General features: G+C 49.7%; 1 long non-coding RNA gene across 1 annotated transcript in view; it reads right to left on the bottom strand.

Moving 5' to 3' along the window:
• The window catches only part of LOC138170807 (uncharacterized), a 92,795-nt gene that overhangs the window by 39,286 nt on the left and 30,852 nt on the right, over window positions 1-22,657 (bottom strand). The window lies entirely within an intron of this gene.

Genomic DNA, 22,657 nt, shown 5'->3' with positions numbered 1-22,657 from the left:
TTAATAAAGCATTAGGAGGAGGAGGAGGAGGCCACCAAGAGAACCAGACTCTGAATCACAGATCTGGACAGGGCAGCCGTAGCTGAGCCGGAGGCTCCCTAGGCCCCCCAAGCTTGGTGGCCTATTTCCTCCCACCCACTGGCAGGCAGCTCTCACTTCAGGTAGTCTGACCTCACACATTCCTCCTTCTGCCACTGAGGACCGCTGTGTCCATACGTGCTAGTCCAAACCATGGAGAACTAGGAAGGAAAGTTAGCTGCCTCTGCTCTGCTTTCCCGCCATCTGAGCTAGGTGACCTTGAAACAATGCCTTCTCCTTTTGGGGCCTGTTGACTATCCAGGCAGGAGACTTTGGAGGCGTCTAAAAGCCCCTAGCCTCCTCCGTTTCAAGGGATCTGTGATCTCACAACTGTATTGAAGAGCAGATGGTGCAGAGAAATGGTTGCTATGGAAACAACTGAAGGTAAATGGTATCTTTCTTTATCCCCAGCTAAGCTACTGTAGCTCAAACAAAAACATAGCCAGGTCCTGGAAGGGCCTTACACAGGAAGAAGCGTGAGCTGTCAGAGGACATTCTCGCTACCCTGGCTCCCGAGGAAGCCCAAGAGTCCCCCCACTGACCAGGGAAGCACCCTGGGCTGTCCCCCTGCCAGGTCCACAGCCTCATCAGCTCGAGCAGCTCCCGAAAGAGAGTGAAGAAGGGGAGGGCAGATTCATCCCATCTCCCTGAATACGTCCATGCAAAGGGATGGCAAACGCTCCCCCACCGCTCTTTCTCCTGGGTCTCTCTTTTTTTCATCCAGCACGGAGAGTTGTCACCTGCCAGAACAGTCCATAGACCCCTAACATCCCCCCCCCAAAGGCAGGACTGTGGCTTATACACTTTGCTGTATATTATGTATGGAGCACAGGGGATAGACTGCCAGGCCTGGAGGCAGGAAGCCTCATCTTCCTGAGTTCAAATCGGGCCTCAGACACTTCCTAGCTGTGTGGCCCTGAGCAAGTCACTTCACCCTGTCTGCCTCAGTTGTTTCCTCTGTAAAATTAACTGAAGAAGGGAATGCCAAAGCAATCCAGTGTCTTTGCCGAGAAAACTCACCTGGGGTCAAGATGAATCAGACACAACTCCTAATGACAACCACCACCACGTCATATATCACACAGAATTCAAAGTGTTTCCATAGAGGAGAACCATGCGTACCCTCTTACTAAGAAATCTTAAAATACTCAGCCAAAGGGGAAACTATTAAGCCACCAAGGGGCCAAATAAAAGGGCAATGTGGTTTTAGATATTAATGGGGGCAAAATCAATGAATGTTGGTTAAAATGCAAATAAACATGCAAAGCTACTGCCTCTGTGCACTTCTAATGAGCTTGGAACTTGAAAGGGACAGAATCACTGAAAGGAGAGAAAGGGTGGTGAGTTAAGCCGGGCAGTGGTGAGGACTGAAAGCTGAAGCTCGGCTCCCCCTCCCGACCCCTGCGCCCGCTCTCTCTGACTGGGGGTGGAGAGCAGACGGAGCCCCAGAGTACAGGACCCTCTGCATCTCCGGAGCACTCCCTGTGTGAGAGGCAAGAAGAAGACTGTTCTCATTCCAAGTCTGGGCCCTTGACACATGAATACAAAGCGCCTTGCCAGGGCAGGAGGGAGGCCAAGAGAGGAGAACTGACATCCCTGAAGGGCCCCTGTTCCTGGCTCAGGGAAGCCGTGTCCTAGGAGGGTCAGGAGACGCGTACTTGGGTCCAGATCTTCCCAGAGCTGGCCTCCCACAGCCCTACCAACGCTGAAGGACTCATCTGGGGGCCTCACACCGGGCTAACAGCTCCTTAGGATCATTGCAGACACACAAGGGTGGGGGGGAAGCAGGGCTCCTGGCACTCAGGGGCTTTCAGTGACAGTTCCATTAGAATTTCATTATCCAGAAATCAGAATTCTGCTATACTAAGAAATTCAGTCATCTTCTGTCTTAAGGAAAATGAAGGGCCCCATTGATGTGCTGACATACAATTTCAAGGCACCAAGGCAAAACCAGAAGCCATATCTCTCTGTCCAGCCCTTGGAGGGTACCCATGCCCTCTAATGACCCCCCTGGGGGGCCACGCCTGGCAGTCTGCAAGACGCCCAGGCTCATCTTATTTGCTCCACATGGTGAGGGAGATGCTTAACAGTTAGAGGACATGCAGGAGATGCCACTGTGACTGCCACCTTCCCTGTCCCCATCCCACCCCCTGTGTGTTGGTCGCCATGGCCAGAAGGTAGGTGAGCCGGGCCAGCAGCTGGAGCACCCCCCTGAGGAGGAATGCCTTTTCACTCCACTGATCCTCTGGTGCCCTGGCCAGCCCTGGAGCAGCTTTGGGGGTCTCCAGACACATTCTTCCTCCTCCACCACCCAACTGGGGAATGCTCTTTGTGACCTTGTCTCCCTCTTCCATGAGCTCATCTGATGAAAACTCTGGTACAGCGAAACGTGAACACTGTGGACCTTTATTTAGGTCAGCACATCTGATGCAGCGGCGCCTGAGACAGAACCCTGCTTGGCCTAGTGTGGGGAGGGCCAGAGCTGAGTCACAGAACTCTGCTGCCTATGCTAGACAAGTCAGCCCTTATTAAGCACTTGCTGTGGACCAGGCACTGTGCTAACCCCTGGGGCTACAAAAAGAGGCCAAAGACAGGTCCTGTCCTCAAGGAGCTCGCAGTCTAATAGGAGAGACAACTTGCAAACAAATCTAGACAAAGTCTGCTCTATACACTATAAACAGATAATGACCAGAGGGAAGGCACCAGAATTAGGAGAGGGAAGGGAAGGCTTTCGGTGGAAGGTGGGAGTCTAGTTGGGACTTAAAGGAAGCAAGGAAGTTTGGCATCACAACAGAGGAGGGAGAGCATTCCAGGACTGGGTGGCCAGAGAGAAGACCCAGAGCCTACAGACAGACACAGCTGGGAGGCCAGGGTCACTGTATCAAAAAGAATGAGACAGGGACTAGAAAGAAGGGAGAGAGCTGGGCTACATAGGGCTTTGTACGCTAAGCAGAGCATTTTGTCTTTGTTCCTGGAGGCAATAGGGGGAAGGCAGTGACATGGTCGGACCTGCACGTTAGGAAAATTCTGTTAGTGGCTGAACAGATGATAGAAGAGAGTGGGAGAAGTGCTCGGCCCCATGCCTGGCACCGCTCAGGAGCTTGACCTGAGGCAGGCTTTTTCCATAGAACAAGTCCCTGATCTCTGGGCCTCAGACACTGATATTCCTCTGGTACCTTCCGGGGCAAGGTCCTATGCTAAGTTTCTTGTAGTAACATTTCAAATCTGATTAATAACGAAAGCCAAGGGCATTGTGTGTGGGCCTGAACGCAGATGCTCAGATGCTAGCAGGCAAAGTTGCTTAACATCCCTTAGCCTCAGTGTCTTCACCACTAAGATGGGGACAAATCGTAGCACCCACCTCTGGGCTGCTGGGAGGATCAGACAGACAGAAGGCATCTTGGCAGCCCTGAAGCCGGCCGGCCAGACCTGACCCCACTACGGTTACCATTCATGTCCATGGAGCAACTTGCCCCCTCAGGCTCAGCAGAAGTGAATGAGGACACGCTTTCTTAGAGCCGAATCTAATTTAGAAAGCCTCTGGACCACAGAAAGACATTCTATGGCATCTCAGCAGAAGGGCCGCTGTCCGGGATGAATGGTGCTTAAATCAATTGGACCCGAGTCATTTCAAGCCAGATCCCTGGACAGGACAAGTTGGCTTGACTCTTGGAGCCCAGAAAGCAGCCTTTGTCTCTCTGGGCCACCTTCTTTGGGGCCTCCCAAATGAAAGATCTGCCTCAGTGGTCATCAGTGAAGGGACCAGCTGGAAGGCAGAGGGCTGGTGCTGGCTGGCATTACAAACACCTGCAGAAGGCATGGTAACCCTGGAGGGCCAGCTCCATGGCATGGGCAATGAGCCCTGAGAAGAAAGAGTCAGCCCTGGAAGAAGAGGTTGGCAAGGAAGGTGGGCTGGACAGAGGCTGGCTCTTAAAGGAACAGAGCAAGGACGGCATGGCAAGAAAGGAGGAGGCCCCGAGCCAATACACGGAAGCAAGAGCAAGCCAAGGGACTTCTGAAAGTAACAAACTCACCAGAGAGAATGGAGTCAGAGGGCAAGTCTGGAGAGATAACATGGGTCCAGACTGAAGAGGGTCATGCATGCCAGGCTTGTCTCTGTAGAAATGAGAAGACAAAGTAGGCTTCTAAGTGGGGGAAAAGAGACAGCACAAGTCAGACAATACACACGTCTGGTTGATGGTGATGTGGGCAGCACAGAATAGGGTTTGATGAAGAACCATCAAGTGCCAAAGAAGCATTGGCAGACAGTGGTCTCTGCCTGGTAATGGGAAGGACCTAGTAGTGATGAGGAGCCTGGGGACTGGGAAGACCAAAAGGTGAAACACTGAGTGAAACAAGGCCATTGGAGGGGAATGAGCTTGAAAATGCTGGAAAGAGACAGAAGCTTTGAGAAATTGGAGCAGGACAGCCCCTCTGGTTCATCGGTTCTAATTAGAAGCCGTTCTAAAGCAGGGCTCTGGACCTGAAGGCAGATCTGAAGGGGTCGGAAAACTTGGAAAGGAAAAAGATCTGCATTGTCAACGAGCTTCTAACTGAAATGTAGGATTTCCTCTAATTAGCTAAAAACATGGTTCTGAGCAGGGCCTCCCAGGCTGTACCAGACACCTGACACGGGGGCCTAGGATTCAAAACAAGGTGAAAATCTCTAAAGGGAGATAAGATCTCAACTACTTCGAGAGAGAAAGACTCGCAGTTGGTGACAGAAGAACAGCTTCCCATGAAGATCTGCTGCGACGAGAGGCAGCTGGGATGGCAGCCCCGTTTCAGCCCCTCCTGGCTTTGTGATAATGGACTGAACATTTTCCTTCTCATGGTCCATTCCCTCATCTCAAGATGGTGGCAATGATGTTTACACCCTCTACCTCCCTCATGGTTTGTTGGTGGAAAACCCTTTGTGGACCCTAAGATAGCATGTGATTATGGGTTACTCTTAGTACCTGAATTAGCAGAAGAGAAGCACATGGTGGTCAGAAGCACCTTCAGGACAAGAAGGAGCTGTTCTGGGAACTGGAATAAGAGGGAAATGGCAGGATTCAAACAAAAATTTCAGCTTAGACAGTTTTATTAAACCAGCAATCAAATCGAAGTTAGCAAAATGTTTGCTTTAAATACCAAAAGGCCATGTGAGGGACATGGTATTGTCCCTCCTTTCTGCAGGAGGCCAAGAGTACACACGCGATGAAAGGAAAAGGAAGGGTTCTGGTGCCATCTGTGGCCACCTGTGCCCAACACTTATCACCAACACCTTCAGGACCAAGTGATGCCAAACCAACAGATCATTAAAAACTTGGCTACTTATAAACCCTGTGTTTTTCTAGAAGCTAATGCTACAATGAAAACACATTTTGTGATGAGGATCTGAGGAATTCTAACCCTGTCAAGTCAGTAATATTCTATAGAACAAAGATTTTTCTCTTTTCTAAAAATATGACACCAAGTAACACCTCATTAATTCAGCCTCTGCAGGGAATGAATGGTTCCACAGACTGGTTTGAGACCCTAGATTTACCCTAAATAGGAGGAAGGCATTGTGGCAGAGCCCACACCATGTGAAGGAGAACTCCAGAAAGAATGACCTGCATGGTTTCCTGATTCTCTTCATGGACCTCTCCAGTACTGTCATGGCCAGTCACGGTCACAGAGGATACGAAATTCCCCCAACTGACTGAGCTCCAGGACAGGTTCACTGTCCATGGAGACCATGGACCTCCAGCCTGGGAACGTCCTTCTTTCTACAGGACACCTTGAGATCACAGATTTGGGGCTGAGGTAGGAAACACTGGGGGCCACTAGGTGGCATGGTAGATAGAACGCAGTACCTGGAGTCAGAAAAACTCTTCCTGAGTTCAAATACCATCTCAGACACTCATTGGCTGTATGACCCTGGGGAAGTCACCTCACCCTCTTTGCCGCAGTTTGCTCAGCTGTAAATGAGCTGGAGAAGGAAATGGCAAGCCGCTCCAGTATCTCTGCCAGGAAAAGAGTCAACAACTACCCAAATAACCAGCTTTGAGGCAGTTGGTGGTGCAGTGAATAGAGCGCTGGGCCTGGAGTCAGGAAGACTCCTCTTCCTGTCCCAGATCCTCACTGGTTGTGTGACTGTGGGTCAGTCACTTCACCCTATTTGCCTCAGTTTCCTCATCTGTAAAATGAGCTGGAGAAGGTAACAGCCCATCACTCCAGGATCTTTGCCAAGAAAACCCCAAATGGTGACATGAAGAGTTGGACACCATTGAGCGAGAGGTCACTGACCACTAGGAGAAACCAGAGCCAGAACCATGGTACAGACCAGTCATCCTAAGGAATATGGATGCTCGAGATGCTAGCAGTCACTTTGCCACTGCAGGGCCAAGACCAGAAGAGGGACTCTAGGGTGAACAGGACACAAGTGCCCAATCGTCCTTCCAGGCCTATTCAGCCAGGCACTGGCACTGGTGGGGCAGAAAAGAATTCCCAAAACAGTGCCCAGCCCCCTGCCCAGGGGCAGCTTCTACTCCCATTGATACCTGGCACCTAGTACAGCTGGGAGACCTGTACAATGCCAAGGTGTGTGGTGCTGCCACATCCTCCCCAAGCATGGAGGCTCATTCCCTCTTGAAAATGCTCTGGATTATTTTGGGGTATACATTGTCTTTATTTGGGAACATGTGGTACCCTGCCCCCCAACCAGAATGTAAGCTCCTGGCTGTTTCTGTCTCTGCATCCCCAGGCTTACTACAGGGCCTGGCACGCAAAGGTGACAAAAAAAAGGAAATGTCAGACACTGAAGGAGCTCTGGTGGCCACAGTCATTCTGAAAATTATATTGGAGCCATGCTCCAAAGCCACTGGGCCCTTTGGCCCCAAGAACCTGTGACTAGGTCTCTCCACCAAAGGGGTCTGAGGAGGAAAAAAGCACTTGTACATCCAAAAAAGTACAGGTGTTCTTTTTTGTGGTGTCAAAGACCTGGGAGCTAAGAGGTCAGTCAGCAATGAGACAATGGCTGGACAGATTATGGCACATGCATGTGATGGAATACTATGGTGCATGAGGAATGTTGACAAGGATGGCTTCAGTGAAGCCTGGGAAGTTTTGTACCAACTGATGCAGAGTGAAGACAGCCGATATTGCGAAGTCCAACCCCTCTGAGGAAGCTAAGGACACCCATCAGTGCAGAGGCCTATAAGCATGATGGCCTCGGGGTGAAGAATGAGATGTCTATCTGGGGGGATGGCCAAGGGGGGACGGCACATACGTGGAACAAAGGTTTGTTCTCCTTTCTTTAATGCGTGTGGGGTGGGGGAGAAAATGAAGGAGATGATTTGATTTTTGTTCATTTATAAGACAAAAAGAGATCTGATAATGAAGCATGCTAGAGCCTCCTGACACAGAGGTAATGGGCCCAAGCTGCAAAATGAGGCGCAGATTTTAAACACAGACAATGCCGGGGTTTTCTTTTTGTTTGACTGTGCCCAGCTGTTCTAAGGTGCTTCTTTGCCTTTTCCAGCTTGCAGGGGAATAAAGCAGGAGGCCAGAGATAGTATTCCCTCCCCAAAGCCTGAAAAGGCAGGCCAGAAGGAATTCCAGACAAGCAGGGCAGCCTTGGAAGTCCCCCATGGGATGTGTGATCTACAATCTACTCACAAAGAAAGTCAAGCTCCACGTAATACAGATTCACATGTGATTTGCTACTATTCGCCACTGATCGTGGAAATGTTCATTTTATCTGGTGCTTTTTAGGTTAAAAAGAAAATGGAAAAAAGACTCCAAAATGTTCACCATTCCCCCTTCTGACCCTCCACTAACATCCTCGTCCAGGGCAACCACGTTGATGTGACCATGCAGTCAGGAGAGCAAGTATTGCCAGTTGGTCCCAGGGAACCCCTGAGGTCCCTGGGTAGCTCTGGGCAAGCTTGGAGAGTCTCCTGACCCAGCAGTAGCCCCAACCCCCTCAGGGATTCATGGGGGCTGTGGTATGGTGGAACAGGGATAAAACCCTGCCTCAGACCCTCAGCACCCGTGGGATCTTCTTGGAACATCATGGACAGACAGGGTTGAGAGCAGGAAACAATCTCAGACTAGTGCAGGCCCTCACTGCAGCCGAGGCAACTGAGACCCAGAGTGATCCAATGCCCTGGGCTAAGGTCATGCCCATAGGCTGGGAACCTCTCAGGACCCCTGATTCCAGATCCAGGGTTCTACCATATGGAGTCTACTCAAGGTACAGAGAGTTTTGATCAGTAACCCCAGAGTGGGGCCCACAGGGAAGAAACACAGATCTGCGAAGTCACACATGTCTGAACTCTCCCTGTCCACAATGACAGTTCTGTGAACTATGGCCTTTGGCTCCAGTCTGCTAGAAATATGCAGAGAATTTGAATAATGCCACCGACTTCCCGGGGAATTCCTAATAAGCACTAAACAGGGCCTGGCTGCATTTCCTTGTTTTCTTGTATGGAGCATAATATCCTGCTATCCAGAGCTCAATCCTACAGGCCAACTCAACAAGCATGTATTAAGTGCCAATACCTTGTAAAGCCCTGGAGACGGGAGAACAAAATTAAATGGTCCCTGTCTTCAGGGACCCAGGTTAGCCAATACCAGGCAAGTGGGAAGCCAAGTAACAACTAGGGTGGAGGTCAGGACAGGCTTCCTGTAGGAGGGAGAGGTGAAGAGGAATAGAGCTGACAGCACGAGGCCCAAGCTCCGGCCAGGAGCTGGCAGGGCAGTCTGTGCCCCAGGAGAGTCAGAGGAGTCAACAGGCACCAGCTTGCAGAGGTAACTCCCCACACTGAAGACTTTTATCCTGTCCTATGGAGCCCCCAGAGCTCAGCAGGCATGGCCTGGGATGGTGAAGTTGGCAGTGGGGGGGGGGGTGACTTAGTGAGAGCTGATGATGCAAGGAAACCAGTCCAGAAGCTGCCACTATGGTCCAGGCACCAGGGGAAAGAAGCCTGACTGAAGGGTACAGTCAGCGCTGGCTTGGAATCTCGCCTTGGTCACCTGCTAGCTACCGTGTAGGCTTAGGCCTCAGGTGCCCATCTCTAAGATCATGAGGCTGGAGCAGTGGTCACTTTAGATCTGGGCTCTGCCCCCACAAGAGCCTTCCCTGACATATTCACATCTGTCCCCACAAATAAGCTCTCACTGACTTGAGCCTGGGCAGGTATTCTATCCTACCAGGAGAAGGTTTGAGAGGCCATGGAGAAGGCCTGGGGAGGACTCTAGGGTCTGCCAGGAAGGTGGACCCTCAAAGGACAGAGGAGAGACAAGGGAAAGAGTGGACTCCAGGGAGGTGAGGATAACCTCCACTGCACTCATGTAAAGGAAGCTGGCAGGACAGTGCCCAGAGAGCTGGGCCAAGAGCCAGCAGGACCTCAGGTCAAACCCTCCCTCAGACCCTCACTGACTGTGTGTGAACCTGGGTAAGTCACTGGGCGAACTGGGTTCCCTTGCTGTAAAATGGGGACAACAGTAACACCTACTTCACCAGATGGTTGTGAAGACCAGTAGAGATGAACAGAGGTCTGGAGCTTTGCACACCTTAAGGGCCATAAAAACGTCGGCCACTGTTCTATCCTGTCGCCATTTGCTGTTGCTGTCATTATCATGGTGCCAATTCGGGATGTCCATAGGCCTTCCCCACAGAAATGCCCTCTCGGCAGCTGGCAAGATGAGGAGTCACCACCATGGTTTTCTGTTACACCTAAGACTACAATTCAGGAAGGAGACTGGGGCAGGATAGAGATTAGGGAGTAGTTTGGCTCATCTAAGGGGAGAAACAGAAGGAACAAAGAGAAGAGGCCTTGGACGGGGCCTTGAGGGAGGGTGATCCAGGAAAGTTGGCTGACAAGAAGGCAGGGGGAGACTTCCAGAGGAGGAGGGCCTGGTCAGCAGGCTGAAGACTGAAGAGGGCCAAGGAGGACAAGCATGGGAAAAAGCTCCAAGATTTCATAGTCAGGGGACCATGAGGAACCAGAAGGCAGAAGGCACTGAGCCTACCGTTTCAATCCACATAAGGTGACTCTCCCAGGGAGGAACGCCTGCTCTGCACCTTCTCCTCTTAGAAAGTGGCCTTGGGGTCTGGGAAGTCATGACCTTCAAGTCAGCTCACAGTCTGTAGATGCCAAGACAGACCCTGGTTTCCCTGTCACTCAGTGGCCCCAGAGGGTCCCTTCCCAGCTCAGATCACGTCCCTCCCAGACCAAGGTCAATGCTGAGACTTGCCAGGAGAGACAGGCAGGACAGAGCTGTCTTCAGGACTGGTGATCACTGGGAGAACCAAGCAGAGAGGAGAGGAGGAAAGGATCATCAGACCAAAGGGCTAATGCAATCACAAGTACATCAGATACCTAACCCCAAAAGATGCTTAGATAAGCATTTAAGAGCTTAGATGTGGGCTTAGAAGGGCGTCACCAGATCCATCCCCTCCTTTTACAGAGGAGGAAACTGAGGCAGGCAAAGGTGAAGTGACTTGGCCAGGGTCGCAGAACGGGCATTTGAACCCAAGATGCTGCTCTGGTTGAGCTCAGCACAACACGGACAGCTCTACCGTGTCAGGATCTACTGTGATGCCCCGACAGGCCTGCAAATGACCCGTGGATCTCAAAGGGGAAGGCCAGCAAGAGGGAGCAGCCTGGGCAGTCTGAGATGGATGCTACACCGCATCTCAAAGACTGTCCACGAGCTGCTCGTTAGTAAGCAGGCACCTCCCCTGGAGGAAGAAGCAGACACCCCAACAACCCTGAACTAGGGCCGAGCCAGGGATACCTAAGCTGGAGGCGTGGGGATCGAGGCAACACCCCCCTCAGGCCTGCCATCATCAGCATAATGGACAGACAGAAACTCAGGCCCCGACCTAATGTCCGAAGTCACTGCTGTGGTCAGGAACCCCCAATATCTCCAGCAAGTGGGCACTGAGCCTCTGCTCCAAAAAATCCAGGGAAAGAAATGCCAGGCAGGGCTGAGACAGTTCCCAGGTCCAATGAGGGGTGGAGAATGGCCACAAAGGTCCTTAGCCCTCAGGCCTCAGACTAGGGCCTGAGCTGGGGCTGGCTGGTCACCAGGCACCTGAGAACACTCACCTCTCTTCTTGCCTAAGCCCAGTGACTCAGTGACAGGCTGCCTAGACACTCTTCTCCAGCCCCCCTCCCCACTCCTCTCAGGCAGAGTAGGTCTGCCTGGGTTATTGTGAGTTCCAAATGAGATCCTATTTGTAAAGTGTTTTGCAGACCTTTGGGTGCTTGAGAAATGCCCCTGAGTTCGCTAAGACCCCACACCGACACTGACCAGAACCCTCCTCGGTCTCTCACATCTTCCCTCACACTCCTTCTGGCTTCTCACACTCCTGGCATCACCCCAGCCCCATGATGAGGGGGGGGAACACTCCTCTCCTTGGTGACAATGCCCAAACGTCAAAGCTTCCTCTGCCAGGTTCAGACAGTGAAAGCCACGTCAACACAAACCACAAACTCAACGTTTGGTAGCAAATCTTTCCATGGTGTAATGGTAATGGGAGCACACGGTTACGCTGGCATGCAGGGAGAAGGGTCTCAGAAGCCACAAGGGACTTTTCCACATTTTAAACCCACTTCAAAAGCAGCGAAAAGGCTGATGTCAATGAGGAGAACAAGAGGGGTTTCAAACTATTTCCCCAAAGCCACCACTACTATGGGTGAGCTCTCCAAAGCCTCGATTCTGCCTTGAATGTGTGTACAATTCAAGTCTAAGGATAATCCTTGGAAAGCCACCAGCTCCCAGCTACGTGAAACATGGAATAAGAAAACAATGGGCTGGAACCATCCATAAATTACTCATGCTGTCTCACTTAATCGGGAGTCAGGATCAGCTACTGAAATCTGTGGGTGTGTACATGTGCCTATATGTAGGTATGTAGTGTGTGTGTACACGTTCGTGTGTGTGCCTGTGTGTGTGCGTGTGTGTGCCTGTGTGTGAGTGTGTGTGCATGTGTGCATGTGTGTGCATGCGTGTGTGTGCATGTGTGTGCATGCGTGTGTGTGTGTGTGCATGTGTGTAATGCCTGAGCTGTTGGAGCAAACCACCACCAAGGGGGATGGGCATCTCAGCGCATCCTGAGGCTCAGCCAACCAGTGGGTGTGGCCCACCATGAAGCCCAAGGTGCTGGGTGTGTCCTCTCTTGGTCCACAGCCCTGTGCAGTGACAGGGATACAGAAAACTGGCAAAGGAAGGACCCAGGGAGAACTCCAGTGGCCAGTGCCCTCCCCTTCCTCTGCCACCCTACAAGGGAAAGGACCAAATCTGAAAATGGGCAGCAGAAGCTGCTGCTCCCATGGGCGCCATCAAGCTTTCTGCCTAAAATGAACTGGCCCTACAGGAGAGGCCTCCGGGCATCCAAGGGGATGGTTCTGAATGCGCCTGGCGCAGTGGGGTGCTGGAGGCGGGTAGGCCCGCGCTCAGGCCTATTTTAGGCGCCACAGGGCCGCTGTCTTACTTCTGATTCACACTTAAGCATAAATTACAGCTGTCCTAAATGTTGCCATACTTAGAAGAACGTGCTAAAAATAAAGCTTCAAAAGCCCCGACTGCCAGAAGCAGTTGCTAGAAGGGAAGAGTAGCCCACAATTGGAGGCTTCGCTGACAAACACTCCCAGAGGTAGTTGTAAGGAATAACCTCCCTGAATGCTTTCCCTACTACACCCACCCAGAGCAAACACCGCTCGAACCCTGCCTGCTTCTGAGCTTTGAACACCCCAACACAGACCTTCAAAACCATCTGGCCCACCCCTCCTTTTACAGAGGAGAAAAGCAAGGCCTGGAGAAGAGACTCACCCAAGGTCACCCAAGTCGTAAGCAGCAGAGGCGAAACTCGAACTCAGCTCCTCTGGCTGCTGAAGGTTTAGGTGGCACCTGGCCTCAGGAACCAAGTAGAAGAGGCCAATTTCCAAACTCCTGGCTCCTGTGCCCTTATTTCAATTCTGCTTTTAAAAAATTAAAAGATTGGGGCAGCTAGGTGGTGCAGTGAATAGAGCACTGGCCCCGGCATCAGGAGGATCTGAGTTCCAATCCGGCCTCAGACACTTGACACACTTACTAGCTGTGTGACCTTGGGCAAGTCACTGAATCCCAATTGCCTTGCCTTCCCCCCCAAAAAAAAAATTAAATGAGCACAAAGAAACACACACAGATATATCGCTACAGATTCACTGTGTTTTATTCTTAATGACTGTAGAAGAAATCCACTAAGCTTTATGAGAAAAAAATATGGGCTTAGTATGGATAAAGCAAAGATACAATGATGTGCCTCTATCACTAACAACTCTGGAGAACAAAACGTTAAAGACAATCATGGCAAAAAGACTTGGGCCGAGAGCAGAGATGACAGGATGAGCCAGCACTGGGAAGGGAATGGGTGAAAGTGAGAAGAGCCCCACAAACCCACCAGCCTGTCAGCAGATGCCATAAGAGCTTCTCACAAGGTGGAATACTCCTTAACGTCCGTTAAAAAACCGTCACAAGAATAGTTATATGAGGGGAAATTCTAATATGTTAAAAAAAATGTTCCTCTGAAACCAAAAGCTGACATTCTATACAATGGAGAAACAGAAGGTTACTTTATTTTAAAAAAGGGTAAAGAAAAGAAGACTCCTCTCACTGCTATGATCAGACATGACGACACATGGGACAATAGGGAGACACTAGAAACAATGAGAGAAACAAATCCAAGGAATGAACAACAGCAAAGCCCAAGGTCCTTCTCTGAGTCCTGGCATCTAAAATTCCAAAGAATCTGTCAAGATACAAAAGGAGAGAATCCCAACTCAGGAGGAGGAAGAGGGGAGGTGAAGGAAGAGGAGGAGGAGGAGGAAGGGGGGGAAGAGGAGGAGGAAGAGGGGAGGAGGAGGAGGAGGAGGGGAGGAGGAAGAACAGGAGAAGGAGGAACAGGAGGAGGAGGAGGGGAGGAGGAGGAAGAGGAGAAGGGGGAGGAGGAAGAGGAGGAGAAGGAGGGGGAGGAGGAAAAAAAGACCACTGCCGCCACCAGCAGCAGCAGCAGCAGCAGCAGCTAGGGTTCACACGCACGCATCTCTTGAATATTTGCAAAGTGCTGCACAGATAGTACTTGGTTGATCCCACAGCAACCCTGGGAGGTAGGTGCTATTACACTGATTTTACAGATAGGGAAACTGAGGCTGAGTGGCTGAATTGAGAGAGCGCTGGTGGTGTGGGGGACAGAAAGCTGGGCTGGAGTTTAAATCCAGTCAAGACATTTATTAGTTGTGTGATGCTGGGCAAGTCATCTCACCTCTGCCTCAGTTTCCTTGACTGCTATTGTTCGTTCTTGCCTTTCAGAGAGGATAGATGAAATCATGGGTGATGACATCATGGGTAATGTCTTGGATTTAAGGGAGGCAGAGTTGCACAAAGTTGGCAGCTTCATTCTCTCTTCTAGTCACTAAAGGCCAGTGACAAGAACAGAGTCAGAATGACCGGAGATGGCCCGGGGCACACTGGGTAACCTTGGCATCTTCCAAGTCTGACCAAGCTCCAAGCACTTCATAGTGCTTGCTTCAACCACCTTCACGGCCACTGGAACCAATTGTTCCCCATTCCGTTGGGGAAAGGCTTCACACACTTGGGGTGTGTAAGTCACCAATGGGTTTGAGCCCCCCCCCCCCCAGTGACCCTCAGCCTGGCTTTACCCCATTGGTGGAGCTGTGAATTGCTGCAGCCATTCTGGAAGGCAATTTAGAATTATGGCCAAAAAGTCCAGGCCTATACCACAGAGACCAAAGAACAAGGGAAAGGATCCAATCGTATTATAGAAGCTGTTTTGTAATGGTAAAGAACAGGAAATGAAGGGGGTTCCCATCTACTGGGGGATGCTGATTGAACTCTGATATGGGAATGGGATAACATGCTATTGTGCCATGAGAAATTATGAAGGGGGTGGTTTCAGGGAAAGCTGGGAGGATGGGTTTTTTTTTTCTTCCCCCAATGGAGGTAGGGGTGGGAAGGAGAAAAGAATTAATTTCCTCATTGAAAAAAAGTCTAATTTTTAAAAGAAGAACCTAAAGCCCAGGGAACTGCAATGATTTCTCCACGGCCAGTGGTTACAAAGGGAGTCAGTGACCAAGGTGTAAACTAGACACAAAACCAGTTGTTTGTGCCAATACACCACAGCTATCTCTCTACTTCAGAATCCTGGGAGGAATTTGTGAGACCGTTTCCTATGTGTTCAAGAGATCAAATGCTATTTCTAAAATCTCCAGGAGCAGCAAACCATTTTTTGGCAATATTATATAAATGGCATCTGTAGTTAACTTTGCCTTAAAGTTCACACCAATAAGCAGCTAGGTGGCACAGTAAATGGAGCACTGACCCTGGAGTCAGGAGGACCTGAGTTCAAATCCAACCTCAGACACCTGACACACTAGCTGTGTGACCTTGGGCAAGTCACTTAACCTCAATTGCCTTGCCTTCCCCCCTCAAAAAAAAAAATTCACACCACAAGCCCTACCAGGCTTTGGTGGAAGGTATCTCCATGAGGCTGCCAAGTCAACAGAAGCCATCCTCACTCTGCTGGAGTGCCTCAAGGGCAGCTTTGGCCCAGGCCCACTCTCTCTTCCCTCTGCACATTCTCATTCAGTGATCGGCCCAACTTCTAGGGCCTCAGCGATGCTCTCTCTGCAGGTGACTCCACATCACCATCACGTCTCCAGCGAGATGCTCCCCAGGCATCATGCACTCAGTGCATCCAAACTGAGCTCATTGTCTTTCCTCACTCCCACCCTCACCCCCCAACCACTGGCACCGGCCCTCACCACCTCGGACTGGCCTCTTGCCTTCTGCTTGTCTCTCTCCACTGCAGCCAGGGGTGTGCTAATAAATGTTTGACAACTGTACCTCTAGGGAAAAATACGTGCAGAATGCGCTTCTCAGTTTAATCTGCATCACACATTTTCTCTATCATTTTCATGACTCCAGACAGTCCATGAGATGAGCCCTGTTTTTGCAGTGTAAAGGCTCACACTGAAAATGTTTTGATTGGCCCCTGAAGGCTTGCAGGCTCTAGCCCAGCCCAGCCTCAGACCCATCCTGCCCCACAGGCCTGAACAGGTCTCTGGGCGAATTCCAGGGGCTCTCTCTCAACTCCAAGCTCAAACACAAAGTCCTTCCTCTGACGTTTAAAGCCTTCCTCCCTTCCCAAGCTTCCAACACCTTGCCTCTCCCTTCCTCCCCCACCCCTGCCCCCTAGTCATTGGGATTCAGCAACACCATCCTGGCTATTTCTAGAACACAATGTTCCATCTCCCCATCCTGGGCCTTTGTACTGCCCATCCCCCCCATCTCTACCCCCTGGATTCCCTGGCTTGCTTCAAGACTCAGTTTGAGGGAATTGAAGGGACTAGGACAGCAAGAGGTTAATTGGGGAAACTGAGTGAGTCCCACTGATTTCATGTTGTGACTCAATTCTGGAGCTGGCTCAGTCCCTTTCTATTTAATTATGTATCTAGTCCAAATCCTGCCTTGTGAGAAAACTTCATTCAACTGGAGGAACTGGGAGAAAACCTTATTGCATTGTTTGAACCTAGACCTGCCTGGCTGGGAAGCTGGACCCCTCCCCCTACTGCTTAGAGACCCTAATCAAGGGTCATGCTGACCAGAAACCAAGTCAGACCCGAAGACTGATCCAAGGTGTTTACATCTCAAGCAACTCAAGTGTCTTATTTGAGAACTGGTCCCCACTGGTCAATCAGTTATGGGGAGTGGGACACCTTTTCTTCCGATTTCAGGTATCTGCACCTGTTCATTCTCCCCCTCCCAATGCAGAAAGTCCCTCATCTTTCCTCCAATTAGAAATCAGACTGCCTAATGTGACATTGTGTCCTTTCCATTAATGGGTCTCATTTGATTGTCTCCACCTGTATTCGAGGTCCAGGCCCAAGCTGAGGAAGGGGTCTGGTCCCATTTGTTGGGCAATTGGCTGGCATTGCTTAATACACAGACGTGCTCAGGTGGAACCTGTTTCCTCCATCATTCACTCAGATCCCACCTTCTACACAAAGCCTTTCTCAGTGAACCCACCACTAGTGTCTTAGCTCGGAGACCCCCCCGCCACTTAGTTTGTCTGTGCACCGTGATCTGCAAACTGTCTCCACCATTAGACTCTGAGCTCCCCAGGGAGGGAATGTGTTCTTCCCTTTCCACTGTGTCCCTAGGGTTTGGCACAGTGACTGGCCATAGCGAACAGTCAATAAAAGCTTCATGACCAATGAACTGGCCCATCAGCCAATCCCCCTTTGGCCCAACCTGGGGACTCTCCGCCACCATGGCTTCCTTCCTACAATGTGGCATCCAGAATCGAACACAGTCCTCCAGGGCAAAGTGCAGCTGGATCACAGCCTCTCCTCTCCTGGCCTCTACTAAGTCTGCATTTGTTTTGTTGGCTTCGTGTCACACCTTTGGCCCACACTGAGCTTGCAGTCCACTGAGACTCCCAACTCCTCCACAGATGAGAAGATGAAATGGGCTTTGGAACTCAAGTTTAAGCCTTAAAATGTATGTCCATTCAATTTCATTGTATTATAGTCAACACAATTTTCTGGCCTGGTAGGATCTTTTTGGGTCCTGCTTTTGTCATCCCAGGGTTTTAGCTTTCCCCTTCCAGCCTCAACCACCTCATTTACAACAATGAGAAATGTGATAGATCCCGGGAGCACCGTTTCTTCCTTCCACAAGCCACAATGGACTGGCCATTCAAAGTCCCGTTGTCACATGGTTGTCTCTCAGCTCCCATCATAGAAGAAGAGCATAGGAGAGAGAGTCAACAACTGTGTTAAAATCTAGGCGAGTACATCTGCCTCCTTCCTCTCATCTCTCAGGACATTCCCCTCATAAAAAGTGACCAGTTCTCCCCAAAGCTGGACTGTCTCTGCGGTTGCTGCTTCCTTTTCTGGACATTCGCTCTTTGTCTCACCCAGAATCAAAATGAGTCTCGGGGCTCTATCATCCCGGACTCCCTCAATCGTCCTCCCTTCTTTGGAGATCTGAGCTTCTTCCCTTTGTCCCATGCCACAGGCTTCAACAGCCACTGGCAGAAGCTCAGCAGCCACGTCCAGCGGCACGTTTTAGTGCCTGAGAACATAGTCCCTCTGGGCCTAGAGACTGGAACTCACCACAAGCACATAGGGATCTCTCACCATCTCCCCACCCAGCTGGGTGTTAGCCAAGACGAAGAGAAGCAAAAGGGTTCGACCTCCATCTGCGTTTGCCCCAGGGGCAAACCCTCTTTTTTTCCCCACTAGCCTTTTTTGGCCATAGTAAATATTGATAATCAAACAAAATTAATTCCCTCAATGGTTGTCCACAAAAATGCAGGCTTCATTGTGCCCTCTACTTCTGCTGTGCTTCTGTCATGAACAGCCATTGTGTTGGTCATAGTTCTTGCAGCCTTCACAATGTGGTTGTTACCATGTAAAGTGTTCTCCTGCTTCTGCTCATTTCCCTCATCAGTTTATTAAAGTCTTTGAAATCATTCATTTTACAATATTGATATTATAGCACAGATTATTCTAGGTCTTCCTCCTCCGCTCTGTGCCAGTTCACACAAGTCTTTCCACATCTTTTTGAAATTATCTGTCTACCCATCACATTCATGTAGCACAACTTTCTATTATGATCACCATTTTACAGATAAGGAAACTAAGCAAACAGAAGTTAAGTGACTTTCCCAGGGCCACACAGCTTGTAAGTGTCTGAGGTCAGAACTGAACTCATGTCTTCCTGACTCTAGGCCTGACAACTAGCTGCTATCCATCCAAATGCACTTTCTGGTCTGGGCAATACGTGCTCTTCATTCACTTGTTTTTTCCAGTGTAGATTGCTAGGATGGTCTCTTGTAGACATAGGCATTACTAGGAGTCCTTTTTAATTTGGGGGCTCTTTGAAATCAGCATAACATCATATGCAAACAAAGGTATCTGGAGAGCCCATGTATCCCAAAGGCCCTGGGCAGAAAAGCCTGCATGACAGTACCCAGCCCCTTTGGTGACCCATGTCTCCCAGCTCCCCTTGATGCTGACACCCAGAGGAACATCAGCCACCATTAGCTCTATGGGTTTGTCTATCAAGGAATTGGATTCAATCTTCACAGACGCCTGGAAAACATCTGGTTGGCAGCGAGCCTTTACACTGAATTTTGCTCTACTGAGCAATGGTTCCTTTTCTCCTTTGTTTGTTTTGGTAACCAAGAGACACCCATCATACCTTCAGTGGAAAATAGCCTTTAAAAAGCTACCTGTTCCCTTCTGTGTTCTTTGTGGATACCAATGCTATGTACATAAACCACTCTAAAAGCTTTAAAGAGATGGGAAGAAGGATAAGGGTGAGTGAAGTGTGTGTGTGCCCATGTCTATGCCCATGTCTGTCTGTCTATGTTTCCTCTTCCAAACTGGGAGGGCAGAAAACAAGAGAAGAAAGAATTCGAGCAAAAAAGCAAAAAGCAAAGCAGGACAACTGACCGGTGTGATTCACTTTCTTGCTCCTGCCTTTTAATAGAGAATCAGCGAAAAGGGAAACATTCAACAAAAAGAATAACTCCCAAGTAAGTGTAACTGTTCTCCCTTTAATGTTTATTTCTGACTAGACAAGGGACTAGAGAATGGAAAGGAAGTGATGCTGGGCTAACGCGGCAGGACAGCCTCTGGCCTCCACACAGTTCCGATGGTTTTTCCTTCTTTTTGAATACAGGCACCTGGATTTCTGGCAGCGGTGGTTTGGAGGTGGAGAAGACAAAATGAAGCCATTCAAATGATGACTGTCCAGACCCAACCCATGTAGGATCTTGCCAGGCCAAAGGGTCAGATAGGAACTATGATCAAAGACCAAAGATGACCCTGCTCTGAGTACAGGGGCAGGAGCACTGAGCTGCCAGTTATCCCCAAGGCAACATAAGTGGTAAGAAAGAGCCTCAGTTCTGTGTCAGGAGACTGAAAATGGTCTGGGAGAGGTGAGAGAAAGAAAAAAAACCATGCTGACCAAGTGTGCCACCAGCACCTAGGGCATCGGAGGCATGGAGCACAGGGACAAGAAACCAAGTTGGGAAGGAATCAATTAGACAAGTCACGCATGATAAGCAGACAGGGATGGGTTGTAATCTGAATTTCACCCACTGGTGCCCAGCCACTTTTCACCTCTTGCTCCAAACAATATCAGCATTGCATCTCAAAGGCCCAAGGCTCTACTCCCAATCCTCTGGGACTGACCAATCCTAAAGTCCCTTCCCTCCCCACCTCCCCCATCCCTTTAGAACAGGAGACCTCAAACTTTTTATCTTGGCACCCCTTTACACTCATAAAAATTATTGAGGGTTCCCAAGAGCTTTTGTTTATGTAGGTTATATCTGTTGATAGTTTCCATATTAGAAATTAAAACTAATGAATTTCAAAACATTCATTTAGACTAATAATCTATTACATGTTAACAGATATAACACTTTATGGAAAATCATTTTCCTAAAAAACTAATGAAAAGAGTGACATTTTAAACATATTTTTGCAAATCTTTTTAATGTTTAATTTAACAGAAAACAGCTGGAATTTATCTGCTTCTAAATTCAATCTATTGTGATATGTTGTTTTGGTAAAAGTATATGAAGAAAATCAGGCCTCACACAGTTATGTACTCTGACAAGGGAGAAGTGATAGACAAATAGGGCCCAGTATTATTATGAAAACAGTTTTGACCTCAAGGAAAGGCTCTCAATGACCCCTAGGTGTGCTCGAGCTGTTCTCTGAGAACCACTGAACTAGGAGAGAGTGAACTCCTTGAGGGGAAAGGCTGCCTCTTTCACATATTTGCATCCCCAGTGGGACAGGGTAGGCACTGAAAGGCTTTTTGACTGATTAATTGTATCCATGGAGGGAGCACCATTCAGATCGATGAGATGGCCAATGCATTAGAGTATCTGGGTTAAACACATCTCTTCGGTAGAGGAAGGAGGCTGAGCTGGACAAGGTCCCTATGGAGGAAGGCCTAAGAAAGCTTCATTAAAGTAAACATTGGGAGGGACTCTCCCAATTCTCTGCATGTCCCAGAAAGGGCCAGCCATACCCTGCTGAGTCCCCCTCGTGAGTGCCCCCAGTGAGTACCCCTGGCTTGACCAACCACAATCCTGTGGGGAGCTGCCCATGGCATACAGGATGCCTTCCCAATGTCCCCAATGTCTCCTCCTAAGAAGTGAACCGGGACAAATATTTACAATGTCCATTGGCAATTCTTAAAGGCACAAGAAAAGGCCAGCTTCGTTTGGTAAAGGGCTGGGGAAGGGAGGTGTACGCGTGACTAGCATGTGCATTTTGATATTTATTAATCTATACCATTAAAAGCAAAACCCGATGCAGCTCACTCAAACCTCCCCCTCTGGCAGCTGCCCCATCCCTCACCCTAGCCCTCCAGTCTTCAGTCTCTGTCTGCACTGCCTGCAAACTACCCAGGTCTCCCCTGGCCTTTTGAGAACAAGCCCTTTCACCCCTCAAGCTTCCCCCTACATTTCTCCTCTATTTGTCAGCCAAGCTTCTAGAAAAATCTGTCTGCTCTCCCTACCACCACTTTACCTTCCACTCATTCGTCAACCCCCTTGCCTTGTTTTAGTGATGTCTTAATTGCCCATTACAGGAACACAGACTAAGGGATAAAAGGGCCCTTCCAGGCCACTGTCCCCCAAATCTTTCATTTTACAAATGAGGAAACTGAGGCCCAGAGAGAAGTGGCTTGCCCTGATACAGGAGCCGTTCTCAGCTCTCCTCCATCTCGAGCTCCCTATGCTCCTAAAGACTCTCTCCTCCTAGGGCTGTGGGGGACCACTCCTCCTCTGCCTTCTTAGCTGCATCATCACCCAGAATACAGCTGCTAACGGGGGGTACCCCCACTCCAGGCATGACTCTGAGCCCTCTTCTCTCTCCACCTTCTTCCTCTTGGTGACATCATCTCCCACAGGTTCAGTCCTTGGTCTGACCTCTGAAAAAGCGGGGAATTCTTAGAGGTCAAGAGGACAGAATGTCAAAGGTGAGGCACAGGGAGCAGACCAGGACATAAGTGCATGCAGGGTGCCCCAAAAAGTCAGCCACAGCCACCAGATGGGATAATGACATGGTCACCCATGTGCTTCAGGAAGATGGCTCTGGCAGCTGAGAGGAATATGGATTGGACGTGGCTGGGAGGCCAGATGGGAGGCTCCCAGCTCTCGCAGAGAAGACAAGGCAGCAGGGAATGTCCTGAAGTCTCCATAGTTCTCAGAGTAGAGGCTGCTGAGTTCAGACTTGAAGACAGTGTTTGAGGAAGCTTAACATGCAATGGCCTGGAAAACTTAGATCCAAAGCAAGATTTTTTTCCTGTTTTTAAAATTCTGAACTTAACAAACACCAACTAAAACTATTATGCCTATATTCATAGCAGAAGAGAAAAAAGGGCTGTCTGTGAAACTATCCATCTCTATGGGGCAAATTAAGTCTAAATAGATCCAGCGTGCTTCTTTCAGGGTCACCCAGCTTGTCTGTGATTCCTTCCAGCCTCCCTTCTGTCCAGAGTTGACACCTAAAGC

This window comes from Petaurus breviceps, unplaced genomic scaffold (assembly GCF_028583685.1).
Source record: "Petaurus breviceps papuanus isolate PSGF00001 unplaced genomic scaffold, PetGlider_PUasm1.0 387, whole genome shotgun sequence".
In the NCBI taxonomy this organism is placed as follows: Eukaryota; Metazoa; Chordata; class Mammalia; order Diprotodontia; family Petauridae; genus Petaurus; species Petaurus breviceps.
The sequence above is the reverse complement of the archived record's forward strand: the minus strand, read 5'-3'. Positions and strand labels throughout refer to the sequence as shown.